At 32.4% G+C, this 7,160-nt stretch overlaps 1 non-coding gene across 1 annotated transcript; it reads left to right on the top strand.

Annotated features, from left to right (window-relative positions):
- The first annotated feature begins 3,349 nt into the window (after positions 1-3,349).
- Trnat-ugu (transfer RNA threonine (anticodon UGU)) lies at positions 3,350-3,422 on the top strand. Its single transcript has one exon. It is a non-coding gene; the product is annotated as a tRNA-Thr (tRNA).
- Positions 3,423-7,160: the final 3,738 nt, after the last annotated feature.

Genomic DNA, 7,160 nt, shown 5'->3' with positions numbered 1-7,160 from the left:
AATGAAAAGGGACATTCAGACAACTAAAAAATGCAATTTTGCAATTATGACTCCGGATCAAGGGCGTCCATATAGGGGGGCAAGGGGGGGGGGCTCAAGCCTCCTCCCTTTAGAAATCAGAATTTCATTGCTTTTAGTACTTTTTTCTTTGCAACAGTGCATAAAAATTTATTTTCCAGCCATTAATGAATAAGTTATTAAAAATATCACGTTTTAATATTTCTAATCTACTGAAATCGGTTTACATGGGGAAAATATTCTGCTAAACTATGGGGAAATTTTTTGAGTCCTCCCCCCTTAAAATTTTGCATATCCTTGCTCCGAATTTGTGGAATAGTAAGACAAAATTTAACGAATGAAGAAATTTTGTTGACTGGTCATAGTGACTTCCCATCGGAGCGTCGCTGATTGGTAGAACTTTTAGTCTGGCAAATCAGAACATCAAATGGAGCACACCTGGCTGCAACATCTGTGGCGATTACTCCGTATTTCTAAAAGTTTTAAGTTCGAAAAATTTCAGATTACCTTTTCAGATTTTAAATTCATTATAAATATCTTACAATAAGATCCTAATGAAAGGCATTTTTTAAAAAACCTTGCCATAACTAATGAATCAATCACCGGAAAGTATAAATGAGCATAAAGATGAACAATAAACTCGATAAATATATAAAAAAAAAAGTCAAAAGTTTGCTTATGGCTCTGCCATGTCCATCCAGAAGACCCCATAAGCAGTGATGTTCCCATCTATCTATCTGAGGGTATACTCCCAGTAATCCATTACGCACAATATGAGTATGCGATCATATGCGTAATATATGAAAAGTTTTGAAGCTTGAGGGCAGGGGCGGCAAATAGGGGGGTCAAGAGGGGGAGGTTGCACCCCCAAATTTTTCCCTGAGAATAATAAAAAAATGGATAAATTCAATTTAGATAACTTAGAAAATCATTTGCCTGCATTTTTAGAACATAAAAAACTAATAGAGAATAATGGTTTGCCTTAACTAAAGTAATCTCTTCATATGGATTAAATATTTCAAAATTGTGTAATCTATGTTATGATGATGCATCTTGTATGAGATGCCCGCACTGTGTTAAGACTGCGCCATTTTTACACTTAAACTCCGTGTCATTTTACATAAATTTAATACTCATATTATAATTTAATGTTTAGCTAGTAAATGTTTTAATTCCCTGTACTAGAAACACATTTTAGCAACTTGATATATTATATGCTTTCATAGAAACGTTTTGTAAAGATATGCTATTCTTGAAAAACATCCCACATCAAAAATAGCTTCATATCAACAAATATATCTTGAGGCTCTTTAAAAATTTCAATCTCAATTATTCGATTGACAATTGAAACTCTTAGTAATTTTCGCACTAATGCATACTTGAACCAAGTGTGGAACTTTGTGACAGAGCTTTCTATAACAATTTTTACTGAATGCCAATGCAGAAGAGGTGACACAACTCACATGAAGTTGCAGTCAAAATATTAAATTAATATTTTGAATAAAACAATCAATTCAGTTTCTCAAGAAATTGAAGCAGGATTTGATGAGATACATTTATCTTTGGTCTTAAGTTCAATATTATGTAAGTTGGTTATAGAAAACGAGAAAGAAAATATTACACTTATACACTAGCGCAGCCATAAATTCCTTCTGGAAGGGGTTTTTGATCAAAAATACCTTCTGGAGGGGGGATTTGGTGAAAAATACCTGCTGAAGGGGATTTTCTGATGAAAATTACCTTCTGAAGGGGAGTTTTTGATGAAAATTACCTTCTGAAGGGGAGTTTTTGATGAAAAATACCTTCTGAAGGGGATTTTTTTGATCAAAACAGCCCTTTCATATGCATAAACTACTGCATTAGAATTTGCGTTTATGTTAAAACCAATGGCTTTGAAGGGGGGGGGGGGTTCACGCCCCCCACCTTCTCTGTGCCACAGCACCAATGAGAAAAATTTATAGCATGAGGGAAGAGGAATTGTTTTGTGAATTACGACTATACTTTTTAATGAAGCAAAACAAACACCAGCCCAATTTAAAAAGCTTTCTTGGTTATTTTAAAGAGAGAAATCTGAAGGAAGTGCGGAAGTGTGTTTTTTAACATAACTTTCTTGCTTCCATTGTTTTTTGTCTGTTTCAATCTGGTCAGTCATTTTAAAGATGACTTTTGTGTCTCAGGTGGTTAGAGAATTACTTTCGAAGCGCAATGTGGCAAGCAAGACCTTCATCTTTAGCTATACTGGAAATGAGGCAAAACACTGAATATTGATTAAGTATAGTTACAAAATTTTCTGTTGTTCCTGACCCCAAGAATAGCAGACTAAAACTTTACTAAAAAATAAAAACTAGTACCGATATATTTTTGAGATAACTTGTTACAAAATAAATTTAAAGCTTTGGTCGCAAAAATTTTGATTGTTCTTAACAAACCTAATTATTCTTAACATTAAAACCATTTTATTATTTCTTCCTGTTTACCAATATTTATTTTATACCTTACTGAGGAATTTCATGTTCAAGAAACTCGACCCCCCAAACGAAATGCTGAAATGCCGCCCCTGCTTGAGGGTATATGCTATATGTCTAAAAAATGTTTGAGAGTCGGCGTATATGGAGTATACGCTATGGGAACACCACTCTGCCCACAAAATTAGTTCGTCGAACATCGAGAGTGCATTAGGAGTTTATTTTGAATTTAGAAAACTAATACTGAAAAATTTCACAGAAACTTGTCAAAAAAGAAGAGGGAGAGAAATTCTCCCACCTCCAAAACATTTCATAGCATTCGAAAGAAATCTTTTTAAGTTTGAAAACAATAAGAAATTCAAATTTCATAAATTGAAAAATAATGCTACAAACCAAAAAGAAGCTTTTCAAATTGCAGAAAATAAATGATGCATTTTGAAGAAATATTGCCTTAAATTTTATAAAAATTCCTGAGTTTTCGCCCCTCTCCCCTCTCCCCTCCGTTGAGGGGAGAAAGGACAGAGAGAGAGAGAGAGAGAGGGGAAAGAACGAAACAATAACAATTCAAGTACTTACGCAATTGAACTTGCATACCTTCAACAGATGACGCCACTGAACGTGTGCTTTGAAATCGTGACGAAATGTATTAATAGAAGTTCAGTAGTTAAATCAACACAAATGCTCATTTTGACGTTTTGAATAAATATTGGTTGATAATTACTGAATTGCAAAATGAAAACTTTAAGTATATGCTTTTAGTACTTAACACAGTACTAAAAGCATATACTTAAAAACAAATAAACATAACAAATCGAGGAATAACTTGCTAATTTATTTATTTACATAAAATAAACCCTCGCTATCGAGCCATCATAGCTCAGTGGTTAGAGCACTGGTCTTGTAAACCAGGGGTCGTGAGTTCGATCCTCACTGGTGGCTTTTTGTTTGCTGCTGAGGCATCTCGAACTTTTTCGTTTGGAACAGCGTTTTTTAAGTAATTGTATTTCGCAGAACCACATGGGCTCCACAAAGATCGATCGCGGGTTCCGCAATCTTTTTTTCGGTTCAAAATTGTCACTAAAAATCGTTAAAATAAGCTCTGAATGAACCATTTTTTGAGTATTTTCTCAATAAGTAGCAACATTAGAATGAAAACATCAACATGAATTGTGGATTAAAAACTCAATTACTGTCGATGTATGATCAAAGTTTTTAGTACAAGGATACGAAATTTTTATACTGAAACGATTTTTAATTTAAAGCAAAAGTGTTACTTTTTGATGGCAATAAGTATTTTTTTGGAATAATTTTCTTGTTTTTTTTTGCTAGTAAGCCTGGTGAATGTTGCATTCTAACTATACGGTTGAAGTTAAGTCATGGGTTCCGCGAAAAAAGCGGATATTAAAAAGGGTTCCACTCAACAAAGAAATTAAGAAGCGCTGGTCCGGAAGATGAGTATAAGACTAGGGTGGTCCTTATGTGAGGTTAAAAAATAAAATTTTGAAATTTCAACGATTCACGCCTAGCTTTGATCTAATATATAAAAAAGAATTACTGTATTTTTTTGAGATTTTTAAGACAAATTTTAGGGGTCGCTACACCGCAGTTAAAACTTTTGAATTTTAGAAAAAATTACAAATTTTCGTATTTTCAGTAAAAAAATACAGTATTTATTAAACATTTCTCACAATTTAAAATTGAACACATTTAATAAGATTTCAAAAAACTCTTTCAATTAACATAAATAAAAAAACCAAAGCACAGCAGTATATTGCTTTTTAATATAATAAGATGCTTTTAGAGTCCGGATATTTATTTCTGAACTGTTTCACTAACAGCGACAAGTACTGCTTTTGTCTTTCGTCTTTTGTAAGAAGTTCATTCCACTCTTCCATTATAGACCAGTGCCAATACCTTAGAAAATGGTAAAAAGTTGGAAAAAATTAGAACAGGATGAAACCCATTGGAAAAGTAAGAAAGTATAATAAAATTAATAGAAAGAGTAACTTACGGGCGAGCTGAGTTCGGGAAGGGGGGAGTGAGGGGGGGGTTTAGGGGGGGAAAACGGTTTATCACGATTTTCGGCAAAACTACGAGTTGTATCGAAAAAAAGTAAATAACAAAGTTGTTGGATCCAACAACTTTTGTATTTGCTCTTTTTTTTTACAAAACCTCCAAATCGATGCGACAAATTAAAAAAAAAAAAAAAAATCGACTTTTTGGTTTTTTATTTTTATCTCCCACCAAAAAAAAAAAAAAGATTTTTTTTCACGAAACTTAGTGAAAAGTTACCTTTACACGTCTCAAATACACTGCTTTTTTTAATTTAAAATATTTATTTTCCTTCGTTTTTTGATTTAATATTAAAAAAGCATCATAATTTTCAATCGAAAAATCTCACGTCAAAATATCTGATTTTTTTTTAAAAAATCGGTGCGTATGATTTTCGTTGGAATCTACTTTCTGATGCTATAAAGAAATATATACAGTAGTATGAGAAAATTTCGCAGAAAATGAAAAAAAAAAAAGAAAAAAAAAAAGCTCGACTTTGAAAAAAAAAAAAAAAAAAAATCATCATTACGTAAAATTTTAAGCTATTTATTTAAATTTACACTTAAATTACTCAAAAAATGTAAGTTTCCATGTTAAATTCTTAAATTAAAAAATTGAAATTCATGGAATATAGAGATTGCAAAAAACACGCGAAAATAATTATGAAAAGTCGACATACAAGCAGTATGATAATGCGCTTTTATTGCACTGTGAGTTTTGTTTTTGACTATATTGTAATATAATATCTCTCTTATTGTTATTTTTAACAGATCGTTTTTTTTTTTTTTGAAATATTACCCCCCCCCCCCCAAAAAAAAAAAAACAACAAAAAAACAATGAGATTGAAAATTAAACGTGAAAGCGTCTTTATTTATTTCTTTTCCTTCCTTTAATTCTGCCTTAAAGTACGAAATGTATAGCTATAGCAGTCTCATCATTATATTGTCTTGGGCAAACTCGTTGATTAAAAAATGACGTTTGATTCTCAAATTTTTACTTCCTTTTACAAAAAAGGAAGTATTGTATTCGCGAAAACAATTTTACTCAAAAATCGGCCTTAATTTCCATTTTGCTCACCCCCGAATGAATGTTGAGTTTTTTTTTTCGACCCGACCACACGTGGATATATGCCTTGGAACGTACAGACACCCGAAATACCCATTTTGACGAACCCCGAGTTAATTACAACGAGTTTTCTCGTGACGTCCGTATGCACGTATGTATGTGCGTATGTGTGTATGTGTGTATGTACGTATGTGCGTATGTATCTCGCATAACTCAAAAACGGTATGCCCTAGAAAGTTGAAAGTTGGTACGTAGACGACTCCTAGTGGGGTCTAGTTGTGTATTCGGATGTTCCTAAGGGGGTCTTTTACACTGTTTTTTGGGGGGGGGGGAATCATTGTTAATTTCAATGCTAACTCAAGTGGTGTTACAATTCCTCAAGCACTTGGCGATATATCGCCAAGACTTTTAACCGCCAAGTTTTGTCGCCATTTTTTAGGCTTTGAAATTTTTACTACCTATTCCATACATCTAATTGCATATTCTGAAATAAATTTTTTCTCATATTTGAAATTTTTTTTATAGAGCTGATTTTGTGTTGCAAAATGGTATTTTCTGAAAAAAATACAGTGATTTACACATTTAGAATTAAAAAAAAAAAAGCAAAAAAAAAAAAAAAACTTTTTTCCTGTAAAATTTTACTTCAGTATAGAGACAAGAGTCTACTTAAGGTACAGAAAAAAAAATCATAATTATATCTTTAATAGATTTTCAGAAAAAAGTACATGAACCTGTGCAAATTAACATTGACGGTATAGGGTGTACTGACTCCCCTTAAAACTTGAATTCCGATCAGGGGCGCCGACTTGCAAAAATTATTGGAGGGGGGGGGGGCTAAACGTCACCGGTGATCCAAGGGGTATGTAATCCACGGAGCCCCCCCCCCCCCTCCCTTTTCCAAAAAAAAAAATAAATAAATAAATAAATAAAAGTTCAGATTTTTAAACCTTGAAAATGCCAATTTACATATTTTCTGATTTATACAAACAAACAATATCTGGCATAGCGTCTTCAAAGTCAATCTAAGAATTGGTACACAAATTTTGTGGTTCAATTAGAGCATGTCACTTGTCTTCAGTGAGTGACATTTTTACAGTTCTATTTTGGGGGAAGTCGTTGTGCAGTGCCGTGGCTAGGCATTGATATAAAGTAGGGCACTTGACTTGCATCCCATTGGCGCCTACCCACAAAAAATATTGGTAGGACTATCATTGAAAAATAAATCATAAAATATTGCTGTTGCACTTTGATTAATAAGTGAAATAGCTAATTTAAACTTGCTTTGAATAAGGCACAGAGTTCATTAAATAAAAATTATATTCCAAGTTAATTTGTTTAATACCTATTAGTTAATAAAGTTAATATAGTATGTGAATAGCCGGTTTTTATACGGTCTTATACCCAAAAAAATATTTAAGTATTTGAAAATAACTAATGCAGTACTATAGTAATACGGTAATAAAATAGTACTAATATTTTGAAATTTTAAATTTAACATTCTGTATGTAGTTAATTCTCTATTTTACAGATATTTTTAAAATTGCTCTAAACACCAATATT

Source organism: Uloborus diversus, chromosome 6 (assembly GCF_026930045.1).
Source record: "Uloborus diversus isolate 005 chromosome 6, Udiv.v.3.1, whole genome shotgun sequence".
Taxonomy (NCBI): domain Eukaryota; kingdom Metazoa; phylum Arthropoda; class Arachnida; order Araneae; family Uloboridae; genus Uloborus; species Uloborus diversus.
Note: the sequence above shows the minus strand (reverse complement) of the source record. Positions and strands in the feature narration are given on the sequence as shown.